At 38.6% G+C, this 18,814-nt stretch overlaps 1 long non-coding RNA gene across 1 annotated transcript in view; it reads left to right on the plus strand.

Annotated features, from left to right (window-relative positions):
• LOC105882823 (uncharacterized) overlaps nt 1-17,909 on the plus strand; it is a 120,811-nt gene extending 102,902 nt beyond the window's left edge. The window contains exons 2-3 of the long non-coding RNA XR_001159478.2: nt 521-677; nt 17,460-17,909. This is a non-coding gene — a long non-coding RNA (uncharacterized LOC105882823). The remainder of the gene's footprint in view (nt 1-520; nt 678-17,459) is intronic.
• The last annotated feature ends 905 nt before the right edge of the window (nt 17,910-18,814 follow it).

An 18,814-nucleotide genomic window follows, 5' to 3' on the forward strand; every position in this document is an offset into this window, starting at 1 on the left:
GACTTTCTTTGACAACACAACTTGCTTTGGCTAATGGGACATTAGCCATCATGACACAAAGCACTTGTGCAATGGGACATTGTCCTCTTGTCATTTTTGTAACCCAGCCACCATGAGAAATCCTGGCTTAGCCAGTTGATATCCATCCAGCAGCTAGCCATCCCCGGCTGTCAGACACAGGTATCAGGACATCCTAGGTTATCCAGCCTTAGCTAACTATTGATCGAGCTTAGGAAAGACCTGCAGAAGACTAACCCTGAATAATAAGGAAATTGAACGATAGTTGTTTTATGTTACTATGCTTTGAAGTGTTTTTTAGTGGAGCAATAGATAGCTGACACAGGACCCTTTGCCTCTGACTTACTATTTTCTCTTACTAATGAGGGAGAGTCCACTTCACCATCTCTTGGTTGAGTTTGGCTATGGGACTTGCTTTGAACAATGGCATGTTAGCAGATATGATGTAAGTAGAGGCTTGGAAAAAGTAATTGTGTGTTTTTGCTTTCTCTCCTGCTTCTAGCTTGCTGGAGAAGAGACCCAGTTCTGAATTGCTACAGTTCCAGCTGAGGTTATCCAAGATCTGCTGACTTGTGGCAAGTTGCCAGACACATGAGGGAGCCCAGTTAAGGCCAGAACTGCCAAGCCAACCTCAGTCTAAATTGATAACCCACAGACATGTAAGCTAAATAAATGTCTTTTGTTTTAAGCCGTGAGTTTTGAGGAAAAATTGTTATGCAGTGTTACTGTGACAATAGATATTATAACTAATGCATCTCTGTTGCCTAAATGTTATGCACTCACAGCAGCTGCTAAAACACTGTCTCATCTATCCAAATTTTCCCATATGGCTCTCTCACCACTCCAATTTTCTCAGCGTACATTTCATCCTCTTTTCTCAAGCCCACCTGGGTGACTCAGGTCTGAACCCTATTATTTGGTCCTGTTCCCAAAGGGCCTCTGGTATCATCTCTCACTTGATGAGCTTCTTAAGTCTGGCATTTATGCAGCCTCTCACTTTTATAATGAAACTCAGGATGTTTGAATAATTGGTAGATAAAAAAAAAATCACATTTTTTGGGAATGGCCCAATCAATTCTGACACTGCCTGATAGCTGGCTCACTGCAGCAGTTTTCCTCCAGTAAAACACAAAATGGAACATTTCTTCCCATTTTGATATTTACTCATGAATTCCATATGCAAATTCTCGCTACTTTACAGCCTGCTATACAAGCTCTCTAGGGCAGGGAAACAGTCTACCAGGGACTTGGAGAGCCTGGTGTTTTTGATTCCTGAAATAAACTCAAATGCAGGCTCCTGTACCTTCTCACTTACTAATCTACTACTATCAGTTAAAAATATCTGCTACCCTTTTGGCATTTTCAGTGGTGTGTGCCAGTCATGACTCAAATGACTCCCCCTGAGATGGTGCCGTCTGGAAATTTCTCTACCTGCAGTGTCAGAATAGTCTGCATCAGTATCGAAGCGACTTAGACCAAATGAAAGACCTATAGCAACCACCACATCTCCAGGGGATCTAGTTAGTAAAACAGAAATATGAATGCAAACCAGCCCAAGCATGCCTGATCTTTCTCTTGCCAAAAAACATTTCTAATTTCTGAAAAAACTAGAAGGTATGCCTTGAGACTGGGTTCAAAACTAATATTCAGTGCAACTTTGTGAGTGAACGTTTTATATACATTCTTATTTTAGTGAATTCATATAATGCTCCATGGTTCTGGTTTCTACTGTACGCTGTCTCATAGGGTAAGAGTACTTCCCCCAAAGATAATGTGAACACATGTTTTAAAGTATATTACATGGTTTGAAATAAAAAGTATGTAGAGGAAAAAATAATGAAGTCCAAAGATGCAAGCACAGGATCTTCAGTAATATTGAAGGGTATCTACTGAGAATTGATATCTCAAAGATTTGCCACACGTCAGTTTAACAAGAGGAAGCACAAGGGTATGGAGTAAAAAGAAAGAATCAAATTGACATGAACAAGAAAAAAGGACAGGGGTCCCCAAACAGGGTGAGTTGAATGTTTATTTTTTTAAAACATTTTTTCAGGGGAGTACAAATGTTTTAGGTTATATGGATTGTTTTTGTAATACTTGAGTCCTGGCTATAGATGTGCCTGTCATCCAAATAGTGTTCATAGTACCCAATAGGTTGGTTTATTTCCCTCCCCTCCCCACCCCCAATGCTTTCCACTGAATTTTATTTCCCTCTGTGCACATGTGTGTTCATTGGTTAGTTAAAATTTATTACTGAGTACACATGGTGTTTGTTTTTCCATTCTTCAGATACTTTACTTAGGAGAATGGTCTCCAGTTCCATCCAGTTTGTTGCAAAAGGTATTAATTCACCTATTTTATGGCTGAGTAGCACTCCATGGTATACATATATCACATTTTATTAATCCATTCATGAATTGATGGGCAATTGGATTGATTCCACACCTTTGCAATTGTGAATTGTGCTGCAATAAAGATTTGAGTTCTGGTGTCTTTTTGATAAAATGACTTCTTTTCCTTTGGGCAAATACCCAGTAGTGGGATTGCTGGATCAAATGGTAGGTCTACTTTCAGTTCTTTGAGGAATCTCCATACTGTTTTTTATAGAGATTGTACTAATTGCAGTCCCACCAATAGTAGATAAGCGTTCCTTTCTCTTTGTATCCACACCAGTATCTATTGTTTTGGACATTTTAACAAAAACCATTCTAACTGGCATAAGGTAACATCTCATTGTGGTTTTAATTTGCATTTCCCTGGTGGTTAGTTACATTGAGCATTTTCTCATAAGCTTCTTGGCCATTTGTCTTTCTTCTTTTGAGAAGCTTTTGTTCACATCTTTTGCCCACTTTTTAATAGAGTTGTTTGGTTGTTTTTGCTGATTTGCTTTAGTTCTTTGTAAATTGTGGTTATTAGCCCTTTCTTAGATATATAGCTTACGAATATTTTCTCCCATTCTGTAGGTTGTCTATTTGCTCTGTTGATTATTTCCTTAGCTGTGCAGAAGCTTTTTAGTTTAATTTTTTTTGTTGCCGTAATTGGCACTGGGGTCTTTTTCATAAATTCTTTGCATTGGCCAACATCTAGAAGAGTTTTTCCTATATTTTCTTCTAGAATTCTTACGGTTTCATGCCTTAGAGCTAAGTCTTTTATCCATCTTGAATTAATTTTTGTGAGTGGTGAGAGGCAGGGGTCTTGTTTCATTCTTCTGCATATGGCTATCCAATTTTCTCAGCACCATTTATTGAATATGCCTTCTTTTCCCCAGTGTACATTGTTATCTGCTTTGTCAAAGATCAGCTGATAGTAGGTAGATGGTTTTATATCTGGGTTCTCTGTTCTGTTACATTGGTGGCAAGTTGAATATTTTTTGAAAAGTAAAAGCAATAGGGTAGGATTTTATTAAGTATTCTTTAGTCTCTTTTCTTAATAGTTTCTCCTTTCCTCTCCCAAGGGGTCTGCATCTTAGATAGTCTTATGAAATGTCAAGTGTTGTAACAAATGGCAATGCCCTTTCATTGCTTTCATCACCTATTTATGCTGAGCATATAGAAGGCTTCGTTGATTAGAAGTCATTGACAGAGAAACTCAGCATGGTTTCTTTTGAACAGTCATAAATAGTTGAAGACTTGGGGTATGCATAAAATTAAAATTCCTAATAATTTCCCAGAAGAGAAAATAACATTTTCTAGAATTTAAAAATATATTTTGCCATGTGTTTAAATATACCATACATTCACATCTTGGGCAATCAGAGCAAAATCTTTTTTATTTTATATTCAATTTAGCATTTAAGACTGTCATATCAGATTCATACAGGATCAAGTGTCTTCTCTGGTTATTACTTTTGGAGATTACATTTATCTCATGTTACTTGAGAAGAACTATAGCCTCATAACACCTCACAACTGGAAAGGACTTCCACTCTCTTTTGCTTTGCCTAAGTTAGTGGCAGAGCTACTGCTAGAAGTAGGTCTCTGAGTCTATCTCCTACACTCTTTCTACAACACCACTGCTACCTGTCCCAGGATACTTAATTTTAATACAAAGATCTTCCAATGGAGGCATAGGCTGTCATTTATTTATTATTCTATTAATGGATAGAAGGATTTGAATCCTTCTGGCTCTGCCTTTTACCAGCTGTGTAAATTTAATCAAGTTACTAAGCTTTTCAGAGCTTCAGTTTTTCATCTGTAAAATGATCAAGATATTAGATTAATTTCTAAGGTCTCTTCAAACACTCAGATTCTGATTTCATGCTATGCTTTTCACTACTGAACATGTTACATTTAGCAGCTGAGAAGAATTTATTGGACATCGTCCTATCAGTATGTGAAGAAGAAAGCAGTCTTTATAGCTCACAGAACTGGTTAAAATCTCAAATACCAAAAAAGATCTATAATGTTTGGCTCTCCTAGACAAAAACCCTGAACTTTAATGGACGTTCAATATTTTCCTGGACAGTATTGACCTCTTCTTGATATTTGCTAACTTGTAACCAGCCTTTTTTCTCCTGCCCAGTAGCACGAGGTTTCCTTCCCCTACCTGAGTATCGTAGAGCCCTTCTTCCCCTATTGTCATCAAGAAAATAGTGGGCTGGCTTTAGGCTGAGCTCACCATAGAGGAAAGTTTGTAATCCTAATGTTTTTTAAGGAATTGGGCTGAGGTGGTTCCCAACCTCTGGTGAGTACAAACTTTCCTTCTCATTCTCATCTATTTTTCTATTTGTGACAGAGTCATATTTCAGATTCTGAGTCTGTGTTTTTTTTCCCCCTACAACAGGTACAGGTATTTCCAGAAAAGGAAAAGTCATGATTCTTGTCCTTGAGGACCACATACCTAGATTGTGACAGTACATAGATCAGCATGCTGTTGTGGTTTAGCTCTGTTAGACATTGTAAATACCTAGACAAAAGGACATGAGCAACATTTGGAACACTGTGAATGTAGGGATTGCCATCAAGTTCTGATATTTAGTGAAGGCAGAGGCAGGGAGAGGAGAGTGACTTTTTAGGAAAAAATAATGTTAAAAAGTTGAAAAAGTGATTCCCAAGTTAGACAAGTACCATCCAAGCATTTGTAGCACTAGTTGATTTCTCCATTTTTATAGATAAGGAACCAAGTTCAGGAAGTTAAATAATTTATCCAAAGTCACATAGATAGCAATTAGCAGCAGATCCAAGATTTAAATTCATGTCCATATAATTTCATAAGACATCATTTTCCTATTCCTTATTCAAATTCCTTGGTTCCCGATGTATTTTGAACATCAGAATTTAGGAGGCAATAGAGCACAAATATCAATTATTATATAAATAGTCCCAGCAAGGTCTAGGGCTCCCTGTAATCAGACAGATTCATATTTTGGCAGAGAAACATGAATATTCACCTGAAGTACGATAAATTAGGTCTATAAATATCCTCACACCAGTTCAGGGCAGGTTTTGCAGCCAAATGACTCAGGCCAGTTCAGTTTGGCTGCCAAAAAACTTTTGGGCTTTAGAATTTTTTTGGATTTCAGGATTTGGGATTTAAAAATTGTGCCCTTGACTGGGCTTGGTGGCTCATGGCTATAATCCTAGCACTCTGGGAGGCTGAGGCGGGAGGATCACTTGAGCTCAGGAGTTTGAGACCAGCCTTAGCAAGAAAGAGCAAGACCCTGTCTCTACTAAAAACAGAAAAATATTAGCCCGGCATGGTGGTGCGTGCCTATAATCCCAGCTACTTGGGAGGCTGAGGCAGGAGGATTGCTTGAGCCCAGGAGTTTGAGGTTGCTGTGAGCTGTGATAATGCCACTGCACTCTAGCTGAGGTGACAGAGCTAGACTCTTCTACACACACACACACACACACACACACATACACACAAAGGAATTGTGCCCTCGATTCTCAGCCTGTCTGAGTCTGGTCAGGGAGTTGTTTTTTTGTTTTGTTTGGTTTTTTTTTGAGACAGAGTCTCACTTTGTTGTGAGTGCTGTGGCGTCAGCCTAGCTCACAGCAACTTCAAACTCCTGGGCTCAAGTGATACTATTGCCTCAGCCTCCCTAGTAGCTGGGACTACAGGCATGCGACACCATGCCTGGCTAATTTTTTCTATCTATATAGTAGTTGGCCAATTAATTTCTTTCTATTTATAGTAGAGATGGGGTCTTGCTCTTGCTCAGGCTGGTTTCGAACTCCTGACCTCGAGCAATCCGCCTGCCTCGGCCTCCCAGAGTGCTAGGATTACAGGCGTGAGCCACTGCGCCCGGCCAGGGAGTTGTTTTTTTTAATTTTCATTTTTTTTGAGACAGAGTCTCACTCTGTTGCCCGAGCTAGAGTGCTATGGCTCACTGCAGCCTCCAACTACAGGTGTGAGCCACTACACCTGGCTAATTTAAAAAAAGTTTTTTTTTTTTTGTGGACGTGGGATCTCACTATGTTGCTCAGGGTGGTCTTGAACTCCTGGCCTCAGGGGATCCTCCCGCCTCAAACTCCTGAAGTGCTGGGATCACAGGTATGAGTCGCTGCCCCTGGCCTGTTCAGGGAGTTTTGAGTGGGCACTGGACCAGAAGCTGAGTTTTCTGACTGAGGAAATTGTCTCTAGCCCAGGCCTCCGTGCAGTCCCATCTGGAATATCTGTGCTAACTGGTGTTGAGCAGTAGGGCTGCAGCTCTCTCTCTGGGGGGTACATGGCCACGGGGCTTTGCCATGGGCAGCCAAAGTTGAGGATGGTCAGAGCCACAGGTGCTCCACACCAGGGGAGCCTTTCACAGCCATGTTCTCATTGGCCCTTTAACATCATTTGTGCCAAAAGTTTACAGAGGGAACTTTTCAATGATATCACATTTTCTATTATATTTAGGAAGTCATTGAAAAATATTGGGCTTACTCTGTGTAACTTCACATTGCAGCCGAACTCAATGAAGCATATCTAATTCGAAAAGTGATGGATATCTATAGTTAATGAGCTAAAGCTGTGTTATGCTAAGGTTATTTGAAAATGGAGGGAGATTAGAAGTGGAAGTGACAGTGTTGTTTTTTTTTTCCCCCATAAGCCAGGCTACTGAGACAGCCCAAAAGCTACTATGTACCTGAAATATTTTAAAAATGAATGCACAGTATAATCTTCTTTTTTTTCACACAGTATTTGAAATACGCCTAGTCGATAGCATTTCTTTTTTTGGTTCTATGGCTTCTATTGGTTCTACATCTTAACACAGTATAAACATTAATGCTTTCTAAATTGTGATTGAACTTAATCTTATGAGGACATTAAGCATTCATGTCAAAGCAGTAGTCTGAAATACAGAGGTACATTATGTTGTACCCAAAATAAACTTGACCTTGGTGCTTCACATGCATTAATCACTTTCTTCTGGGCACAGTAGTAGAACACTAACTGGATATGAATAATGGATGCAAAACTATTAAATTAATTTTCAGTTCTTTAGTGTTAGTATGAACACAAAAGGAGGTTAAATTCAAGTTCTGATTCTGTTTCAAGAGCCCAGATTTCAGATATTTGTAATTTATTAAGCTTGCAGATTTCTCACTAGCATTCCCTAAAATATTAATAGCTGCTACAATAAACATATGGCTCTATGAATTAAAAATGTTCTAAAGGTGTGTTGTGTTCTCTGATCTCTATAATCAAATTCAGATTGATCAACTTAGGTGATAAGAACTGATATGCTAGACCGCAACAAAACACAAAGGATAAGGTAGCACAAAAGATAAATCTATACAATGATAGGCGAGAGTAAATTCATGTAAATGAGAATCATTAGAGACATATCTGATGATGGAGCTAATCTGATTATGAAGTTTTAAAATCAAATTCAGTCTTTTCTATAAATTGACTGAAAAATATATGTGCTAAGAGTTAATTCTATTTTCTAGCTAGATAAAATCTTAGGTTCTCTAACTTGAGAACTAGAACCTGACATATTGGTCTTTACCCACTATGTTCTAAGACTTAGTGCATAATTTGAACTTTATTTAACTTTGATGTGTTCACTATTGCCAGATTAATTGTGATAAACATAAACATTTTCAACTATAGGACCCAAAATACCTTAATATTTATAATCGTATCATATACAGCAGCTTCATCATCTGCCTCAACTTCTTTGTAGAAGGAGGCAAAGGAGGATGAATATAAATATATGAATCAAAGCAAAATAACTAAATTAGTTTCTACGATGGAGAAATAATACATCCATGTTTATTTTGCACTTAGAGAAATAATATTCAACAGTCAATTCAGTTATTAGTGGAGCATTACTTTTCTTACTAAAGAAAAGTTTGATTATATAGAAATTTTCAAAGGATGTTTATGTATAAATTATATTTTCCTTCCTGCTACCAAGATATCTACTTTCAAATTCTTCTTAAAGGCTCTTTTTGGCTGCATCTTCATTCCTTATAAGGATTATTTCTGTTCAAATGAAATCAGTCAGAGATAAATCTTCAATCATACATGAGTAAGTGACTAAAGTTGATATTTTGCATTAAAATGAGAGCCTAGAGCTAGCTAAGAACTGTTTTATAATCAGGTGATGTTTCAGTATTATTTTCTCTTGAAGGAATGTTTGGAACTATGCCTTTAGGATGGTTTTAATATCATGCTGGTACCTACTGTTTATATATATATATATATATGTCTAAAGAGAAAATATTTTTTCTTAATTATTGTGGAATGAAGGTAGCACGTGTTCAGTATTGTTATCAGTTTGGGGCTACACATCATGATTATTATGACATATATTAAATTCCACATAGTCAATTAAACATGAATGGTTCCTAATCCAATTACTCAAAAAATTAAAAAAGAATGTAGTGGATGATATGATTTCTGACGAACACACTATACTTTCTTGGAAGGAAAAGGTTGTGGCAATATACTATGTATTTTATCGATGTCATCAGTGGCTGAAACAAAATTACAGTCCTTCCTGTGAGATGATATACTATGCAGATTGGGAAAATTAATCCAGCTGCAGAGGCTGGCAATCAAGGACAATTAGTAAATGGTTGTTTTAAATAAAAAATGTGTCAAATATTTTCAACATGTGCATTGATTGTTAAGTCTTGCTTGAAAAGGAGTTCTTCTCTGGGACTTTAATCAGTACCAAGATGGCAACCATGGATTCATTAGGAGATCATCACTTTCCAGGGGAAAGACCTTATAAATTCAATTTATTTAAATGACACTACAGATGATATTAAGGCACATTTTATGACCTCCTAAGACCTACTATAAAGCTGGGCATACTACTAATGGAATAAGAGACTTTTCTATATCTTAGATAAGCCTTGTTCAGAATGTTCATTTGGGAATATAGGTGATCCTTGTCTAGACTTGACTCCCATGATATGGTCATGACACTAAAATCCTGCATGAGGAAAAAAAAAAGAATGAAACAGTACCATGAGACAAGACCACTCTCGTTCTTTGGCTAATTTATTCTCTCTTGCACACCGTTATAATCAGAAAGTTTTAATAATGTGCACTGGATTTTTTAATATTTTCTCTTCATTTTTTAGTTTCACACTATTACGGGGGTACGACTGCTTCGGTTACATAGATTGCCTTTGCACTGCCTTAGTCAGAGCTACAAGTGTGCCCATCCCCCAGATAGTTCACAACACAGCCGTTCAGTATGAGTTTACCTATACCCTTCTCCCCCCCCACCAACTGCCCAACACCTGTTGAATGTTACTTCTGTATGTGCACACATAAGTGTTGATTGATTAGTACCAATTTAATGGCGAGTACATGTGGTATTTGTTTTTCCATTCTTATGATACTTCACTTAGAAGAATGGGCTCCAGGCTCCATCCATGATAACATAAGAGGTAGTTCACCATTTTTTTTTAAATGCATTCGATATTTAATTATATCAGTCTAAGATTGTTTCATGCATCCATTTCCACAATGAATAGACTACACATAACTCTGGACCAAAGCAGTCACTAATCTGGGGATTTCTTTTGTAGTGGGTGCAGTGTTAACTCTTGTAACTTTCCTTTTTCTCTGCTTCATAGCTGACAGATCGCTTTTGCTTGTATTCCTCCAAGGATAATAGTATTTCTTTTATATCCAAGATTTGGGGAGTCCTCCTTACATTCCCTACAAACCAATAACAGATCTTAGAAGTCATCTCCAATGAACTAATAAGCTAGGAGAATTATAATATTGAAAGATAGATTGCCTTTTAAAAAATAGGATAAAGTATACTCCAGAACAGTCTAGATGAGACCAGAATTCTAGAATTCATATAGGTAAACAAAATTGTTAAGTTTTTTCCAGAGTGGACCATTTACCATTCTGCAGGATGATCTTTATTTAATGTAAGCTTTTCAATCAACTGGGTTAAATAAAACCATTGTCAGTGGTCAATTAGAAAGAGATCTGGGGTTGACCAAGTTTAGGAAAGTATCTCTTAGATTATTAAACTGAGAAAAATGGGTGCCCAAGATACCAACTGGGGTGTCTTCCTTGGGCTCAGTTATGACAATCATGTCCATGGGTCGTTATATCCCAGAATCTAATCTCATTCCCTATTTTAATTGCCTAACCCAAATCCTTGTACTGGAGTACTAAGAAGATTGTAGTTTGATTTCAATTACACAAGATTTTAGGTATTTTCTGAATTCTTTTGATGATGATGATGATTTTATGTCCCATTGTCCCTATAAACAGCAGCTAGCAGAGTGAACCTCACTTACAGCCAGGCATGGAGTAGATCTTTCTTTTTCCATTCAATACTTTTTAGACACAAACTATGTGCCCAGTTCTGTCACAGAACCAGTCCCCACCCTTAAGGATCTTACATAATAGTGGGAAAGAACATATAAATACTGAAAGAGACACATAATATGCCACACGGATAAGGGAGACAGGGAACACTTAGGCAAGATGGGGAAAGGGTTTCTATTTTATATAAAGTGATCAAGAAATCTGTCACTAATATGGTGAAATTTAAGCAGAGACCAGGAGAGTGAGTCCTGTGGTTGTCTGGGAAAGAGCACCTCAGGCAGCAGGAACAGGAAGTGCCCAAGTACTGGGGATGGGGCGAGGGGACATGTTTGTAGTGTTTGAACAAAAAGCCCCCTGTGGCAGATGGAATGGCGAAGAGGTAGGGGGTGAGTTCAGAGAGATAACAGAAAGCAAGGTTATGCAGACCACTTTAAGGGCTTAGGAAGATATTTTAAGTGAGTTGGGAAACCACTGGCAGATTTTGAACAAAGGAGTGACCTCATCTAATTTTCATTTATTTATTTACGTATTTATTTTGAGACAGGGTCTTGTTCTGTTGGCTGGGCCAGTAGAGCGCGATGGCATCATTATAGCTCACGGCAACCTCAAACTCCTGTGCTGAAATGATCCTCTAGCTTCAGCCTCCTGAGTAGCTGGGACTATAGGTGCACACCACCACACCTGGCTAATTTCTCTCTTTCATAGAGACCGGGTCTGGCTGTGTTGCTCAGGCTGATCTCAAACTTCTGGTCTCAAGTGGTCCTCCCACTTTGGCCACCCAAAGTGTTAGGATTACAGGTAGTGAGCCACCACACCCACCCCTAATCTTCATTTTGAAAAGATCAGTTGGCTCTCTATGGAAAATCTGCAGCTGACATCCTATTTAATTGGGAAAGACTGAATGCTGTCCCACTAAGATCAGGAACAAGGCAAGGATCCCTGCTCTAATTACTTCTATTCAACATTGTACTGAAAGGCCTAACTGGTGCAATAAGGCAAGAAAAGTAAATGAAAGGTTCACGATTGGAAAGAATCAAAATTATTTATCTCAGATGATTTTTTAAATGTAAAAAATCCTAAGATGTCTGCAAAACAACTAATAGCACTAATTAGTGAATTTAGCAAAGCTCTAGTTTACTAAATCAATATATGTAAATATATGCAAATAAATTATATTTCTATTATACTAGCAAAAAAAATTGGAAAATGAAATAAAAATACAATTCATAATTTTAAAAAATGCATAAAATACCTTGGGATAAATTTTTAATAAGAGATTTCCAAAACCTATACACAGAAAACTGCAAAACTCTGCTGAGTAAAGTTAAAGACTTAAATAAATTGGAGAGATATATCACATTCATGGGTTAGAATACACAATATTAAGATAACAAGTCTCCATGCAATAGTGGGCAACTTATCAGTGGAATAAGAACTTGAACTAGGAGAAACAAACCCTTATTTGGAAAGCCCTGAGATTTTGTGATATCTGTGTGACTCGTCCTTATTCAAAGAAGTTTTCTTTATGGAAAGAAAAACAAAAGGCTTACAATTGTTTGCATGAAGTGATGGGTTTTATAAAACCCTGATCTTTAGCAAACATATAATATTAAACTCCATTACAAAGGCCAGTGCCTAGGAAAGCTTATCTTGAAACGAAATAGGCATATTTGCAGTTAAAAAAAAAAAAATCTTCTCCTACTGAAGCCAGAGTTTAGAGTATCCGATATTTAAAAAGGTAATTTATTACCCTCTTTAAATTATAATTCTATTAATTTGTGGTGCATTCCATCCAAATCTGCTACTTGTTTAAAAGTCTGGGATTCTTAGGCCAATATTTTATGTGAGTTAACAGTCAGGTTTTATATATGGCTACTTCACACCTAGTAAATCAGGAACAATATTAGATAATTTGTGGCTTATATAGATATTTAGAATCATTATACTTCTGTGGGCTGTAGATGATTAACGACTACTCCCAGACCAGGGAGTGAGAAATTGCCGACACGTGGTTATGTTTTGCCCGCTGCTCATTCCTTCCCTGCACCCCCCCTTGCTTTACATTTATATTTTCATCTTCTAGTGCCATTTTATCGAAGGGCTGGATGCATATGCTTGCTATGGAATACAAAAAGATATTTTTTTAATGTGCTGATAGCATGATGCTGCTACTTAATTATTGCCAAAAAAAGGACATCTAATTCTCTTTTCTAAAACTAAAAGGTTTTTTTTTTGGAACCTATTCCTTAATTTTTAACTGGGCAATGACTAGCAATCCTGTATAAAAAATGACTGATTACTCTGTTGCCTATTTGGCTGATAGTTTATTCTGGAAGGAACGAGAGAAAATAGCATCCCTCACAGCTAAGCGTCCGAGGTTGCTTTATTGAGAGTTTATTGTGCCAAGGCTGGTTTTATCTGCCTTTAACGTTTTTCGGGCTAAAACTATTCTGACCGTGCTCTTCAGAAGGGAACTTTTAAAGTTTGCTTATTCATTTATCTTTGTCCTGGAGGACACCAGGAATAATCTTCTGAGTACTGGCTGTGCCACGGGGTGTTCCCTCCTCTCAGGGCAGAGGCAGTGTGAGTCAGGTGTTTTGATTTATATCATTTTTCTTTTTTAAGGAACAGAAACTCACTGAAATGAGCTCACATGGAAATGGGATTATAGGGGTTGTGTTAGTTTGCCAGAGCTGCCATCACAAAGTACCACCAACTGAGTGGCTTCAACGACAGGAATTTGTTCTCTCACAGTTCTGGAAGCTTCCAGTCCGAGGACAAGGTGTCAACAGAATTGGTTCCTTCCGAGGACTGTGAGGAAGAATCTGTCTCACGCCTTTCCTCCAGCTTCTGGTGGTTTTCTGGCAATCCTTCGTGTTCCTTGTTTGTAGAAGCATCACCTTGATCTCTGTCTTCATCTACACATGACCTTCTCACTGTGTGTGAGTGTGTTGTGTGTGTTTGTCCCCAAGCTTCCCCACTTCCTTTTTTTTTTTTTTTTTTTTTGAGACTGAGTCTCACTCTGTTGGGATAGAGTGCCGTGGCATCACCCTAGCTCACAGCAACCTCAAACTCCTGGGCTCAAGCGATCCTCCTGCCTCAGCCTCCCAAGTAGCAGGGACTACAGGCATGCGCCACCATGCCCGGCTAATTTTTTCTATATATTTTTAGTTGGTCAATTAATTTATTTCTATTTTTAGTAGAGAAGGGGGTCTCACTCTTGCTCAGGCTGGTTTCGAATTCCTGACCTTGAGCGATCCACCCGCCTCAGCCTCCCAGAGTGCTAGCAAGCTTCCCTTTTTAACAAGAACATCCATATATCAGATTAGAGGCCCAATATGACCTCATCCGAAGTAATTATACATGCAATGACTCTGTTTCCAAATATGGTCACATTCTGAGTTACTGGAGGTTAAGACTTCAACATCTGAATTTTGGGAAGAGACAATTCAACCCCATAGCAAGGGTGTCCACAGAACTCCCTTGTATGATGCACAGCTAAGCCTCAGAGAAATCGGAAATCTGTCAGGCTGCTCTGGACTCTCCATCGCTTTGTTTCAAGGGCTGCATTGTGCCTCTCTTCTCTGTTTCTTTCTGTGTGTAGGTTCTATTTTCTTCTTTCCAAATTTGCTTCTTTTGCAAGGATTTTGGTGTCTGCCCCTCCATAACGTTGGTTTGTTATGGTGCTGACTCTGATTTCTGGGACTACCATTCTGGCAGACCAACAACTTCTAACTGCTTGGGGTCTTTTAATTCATATTTTAAAGAGAGACATTATGATTGCTTCAGCCCAGCCTGTGGATTGCCTGGGTCAGGGGTCAGTCCATCTGAGGTTCAGCCAGCTGGGGCTGGGGTTTGGGAGTGGGGTAGGATTACAGGCCGGGGATTGTGTGCTCCAGTTGAAGTCTGGTGCTTTGAGAAGGTTCCAGGGGCAGGGGATGCAAAAAGAAATGATGTGGTGATTAAGAATAAGCCCAAATTCTTTGACTCTCTTTCCATTGAATGGTGGAATTTTATGTTAGTATAAGTCCTTTGAGAACTAGATACCAAGATAGCATTAAATAGGCAAGGGTTTTATCGGGAACCATGCTTATGTAAAAGGAAATGGGGAAAGAGCCAGGGAAGGCTGGGAGAGCCATCAGACAGAGTGCAAGTCTGGCTCAGAGAGGGAAGGACAGGTGGAGACATCCTAGATTGTTGTGTAGCTAAGGAAGTTTTGGCAAAACTGTTGGGGTGTCCTGGGGTCAATGGTGACTGACAAAGGAGTTCTTTGTCTTCCAGAAATGGATCTGAAAGAAATGGATCTTATTACCTCCACCATACTCAGCCACCTGGGGAGGTGTGGACTTCATAGTGTAGTACCTGGGCCCTTCAGTTAAATCTGTTCCCAGCAGTAGGAGGTCTGCAAGTCTATTTTTCCCTCCACTTAAATCTGAGATGGGTCTGAGACTGCTTTGACCAATAGAATATGGCAGAAGTGACATGGTGCCAGTTTCTTGGCTAAACCCTTAGGAAAATAGCAGCTTCCACTTTCTGTCCCTGAGAACACTGTCTGAGATTCCTGAGTCATGGTGGAAGACTTAAGACTACCCCGAGACTTCCACGCTGGGGAGGCTACATGTAGGTGTTTTGGCTGCCAGCCCTCACCAAGAAGGGCTCAGAGTTGCAAGAAACACCTGTGGAGACTTGCCAAAAACCCTGATTCAGAGAATCATGAAATATGGTAAGTCGATTATTGTTTTAAGTTTCTAAGATTTGAGGGTACTTTGTTACACAGCCGTAGCTGACCAGAACATCAAGTATCTTATATAGGTTATATGGTATCAGACAAATTCCATCAAAAGTGAAAGCTTCCACTTAGTTGGACCTTCCTAGAGAAACAAATAGGATAGTGTTGGGAGAATCAAATCTGAGATCTGAGTCCTGAAGATTGATTTCATTACCTTTTGGGATTCTAATCAATCCAGAATAGCATCCTGTTCAACTTGAGAAAACAAAGAATCAGAGGAATTCTGTGGCTGTTACCTGTACACAGGACCCATTTCGAAGAGTCAAATAAGTGTCCCTTTCCCATAGGATTCTGCCCATTTCAAATGGTTTCAGGCCAGGCGTGGTGGCTCATGCCTGTAATCCTAGCACTCTGGGAGGCCAAGGCGGGTGGATTGCTCAAGATCAGGAGTTCAAAACCAGCCTGAGCAAGAACCCATCTCTACTAAAAATAGAAAGAAATTAATTGACCGACTAAAAATATATAGAAAAAATTAGCCGGGCATGGTGGCACAATGCCTGTAGTCCCAGCTACTTGGGAGGCTGAGGAAGAAGGATCACTTGAACCCAGGAGTTTGAGGTTGCTGTGAGCTAGGCTGATGCCATGGCACTCATTCTAGCCTGGGCAACCAAGTGAGACTGTGTCTCAAAACAAAAGAATGGTTTCAGGTCAGGAGTTTTAATAATAATAGGAGGCACTAGCAGAGGTACAGCTGTCTTCTGCGTTTAAAGCCTGTTAGGAGAAACCCCAGCTCTTGTTAGTATCAACATGTCTGCCATCGGGAGAGAAGGATGTGGGCAGGTCCGTGTACTGGGAGAATCCTCGTAGAGGCAAGTTGAGAAAGAAGGTAGAAAAACGAAAGCTAGAACTATGGCAAGTGGAGAAAAATGGTAGAAAAACGAAAGCAGGAACTATGACAGATAGGAGTCGCCAGACACAGGGCCTCCGGCTCAGGAGCGTTGACATTCCTCTGTGGAAGCTCACCAGGAACTCAATATTAGCTTATTTCTTTACCAAAGTCAGAGCCCACCTGTGAGGTGTGACCTCTGACCCAGTGCGTCGTCTATCCTGAGCCATCAATGTGATGAGCCTCTCTCCAAAGCTGTACATGTTAGAGACGGTGGATTAATATACAGTTACTCATGAAAACCGCAGGTGATAAATATATTTGAGAAAACTACACTGATCATAAGGGATGGAGTGTGGTGGATAGATGGGGAGGATGTTACCTAGCTGGGCTGCAAGTTGCCAACGGTTAAGGTTTGGGAGATGCACTGGGCGTCAGAGGAAGTCTGGAAGTTGCTTGCTGGTAGGAGAGAGGGCACGAGGAACAATCCTGTGGCTTTTCCTGCTTCCAGTGAACTCTCCTCTTCGTTACTACCTTGACTGTGACCTTTGTTAGCCATTATGAAAACACTTCATGATGGAAAAATCAATTCATGTAGAAGCGTTTATATTTAAAAATCATAAGAGAAAAAAGCCAAGAAGTGTTAGAAACCTATAATATTGAAAATGGTTGTGAATACGCATTAAAATCAAATGTTAGAAAAAGGAATCCTTTGAAAAACTGAAATAAAAGAATGATAGATAATTTTGAAATTTCAAAAAAGGTAGAAATAAAAAGTAGGGTAATATCAGAGAGTTAAAACGTACACGGCACTACCAGAAAGGGATGAATAAACGCAAAAAAAAAAAATTAGCATAAGGAAAGACAATATTTAATTTAAACATTATAGAGCAAATGGCATTTTTAAAAAGTTAGGAGATTTAAAGGAAATAGAAATGAGTCCCTTGAGCGTAGAAAATTAGATTTATAACATGAAGGCAAATGAGCATCAACCAGGATAACCTTAGAACAATGCAGTACCTTAGAACAATGCTGCTTTTTATTTACTTATTTATTTTTATTTATTTATTTTTTGTTTTTCAGATGTTTGCCGCTATTTAGCCCCATAAAATAAAATAAAGCCTGAAGATGAAGAAAAACCTATAAAGAAATTATTATTTTAATGAAACACACTGATTCAGGCAAGTGGTGAATGTTTGGTAGAGTACTCCAGGTTGGAAATGGATTCTGGTGGCTTCCCACTCTCGCCATCCCAGCGTATGGTGAGGGGCCAGAGTCCCTGGGCAGAGGGCAGCACACACGTGACCGTGGTCATGCCCTCTCTCCTGCCTGTGGCCGGTACCCTGGGCACACCTATGAGGCCGAGGATCTGCCGGTTACAAGTCTTAGGCAATATGGGTCTGAACTGGGCTCTGTGCCCAGAGCAGTTTAGATACTTGGCAGAAACCCACATTTTGATTATATGTTAACAAATTACTTCTATGTTTTAATTTTTAATCAAACATACCATTTGTAGCTAGGCTCAAAAAATACAAATACATAATTATCACTTTGAGGCCTTTTAAAATCTGGTACAATGTGTTCACCATTGTTATCTCTTTAGGGAAAAAGATGTGCAGTGACTTTTTGCCTATTCTTTTCATTTGGCTTCACTACCGGTTTTTCAATTTTTATTAAGTAGCCTGTGTAGTTATTTGAGTCCAGCCTCTGTCACTTACTACTTATTGATCACAAACTACTTGACCTCTTATCCTCTATTTCCTTGTCCATAAAGTGGGGATTAGAATAGAATTGATCTCATAAGATTAGTGATTAAGCAGAAAATGCAGCTAAAGCCCTTTCCATATTAACTGCCTCTTACTAAAAACTAAGCAATGAATGCTGTTTATTTCTTCCATTAATTTGTTACATGTAACAACCATGGATATTGACATCTTTTCTATGTTTAACATTCCCAACAAGAAATATGATATATTGCTACAACTATTCATGCCTTTTTCTGTTATGCTATTAAAAAAGCCCAAACCCTAATGACCTAAATTAAATGAATATTCTAGCACTTAAATATGTTGACCTATATTATCAGTGAAATTAATTCTGCATCTCAATTATTCTAGTCAGATATCATTTTATAAAGAGATGCAATTAAGTTTGGTGGATTTATCTTATAGTCTGGAACCTCTGTGGATTATTGTCTCTAGTAATAGTTTTATTTAGGAGTTAGTAGTTATAATTTTTTTTTTTTGCTTTTGGCTTTCCATATACATATTCATGCTGTCTGCAAATATGACATATTTATATCTTCATTCTTATGTTTGTATGCCTATTTCTTTTTTTTTTTTTGCTTGAATAATATTTCCAATAATATTAGCACAAAAATTGCCAGGATTATTAATATATTAAGTAGAAGTGCTAAAGGGAGGAGCATTCATTCTCAT

The sequence above is a fragment of the Microcebus murinus genome, chromosome 10 (assembly GCF_040939455.1).
Source record: "Microcebus murinus isolate Inina chromosome 10, M.murinus_Inina_mat1.0, whole genome shotgun sequence".
NCBI lineage: Eukaryota > Metazoa > Chordata > Mammalia > Primates > Cheirogaleidae > Microcebus > Microcebus murinus.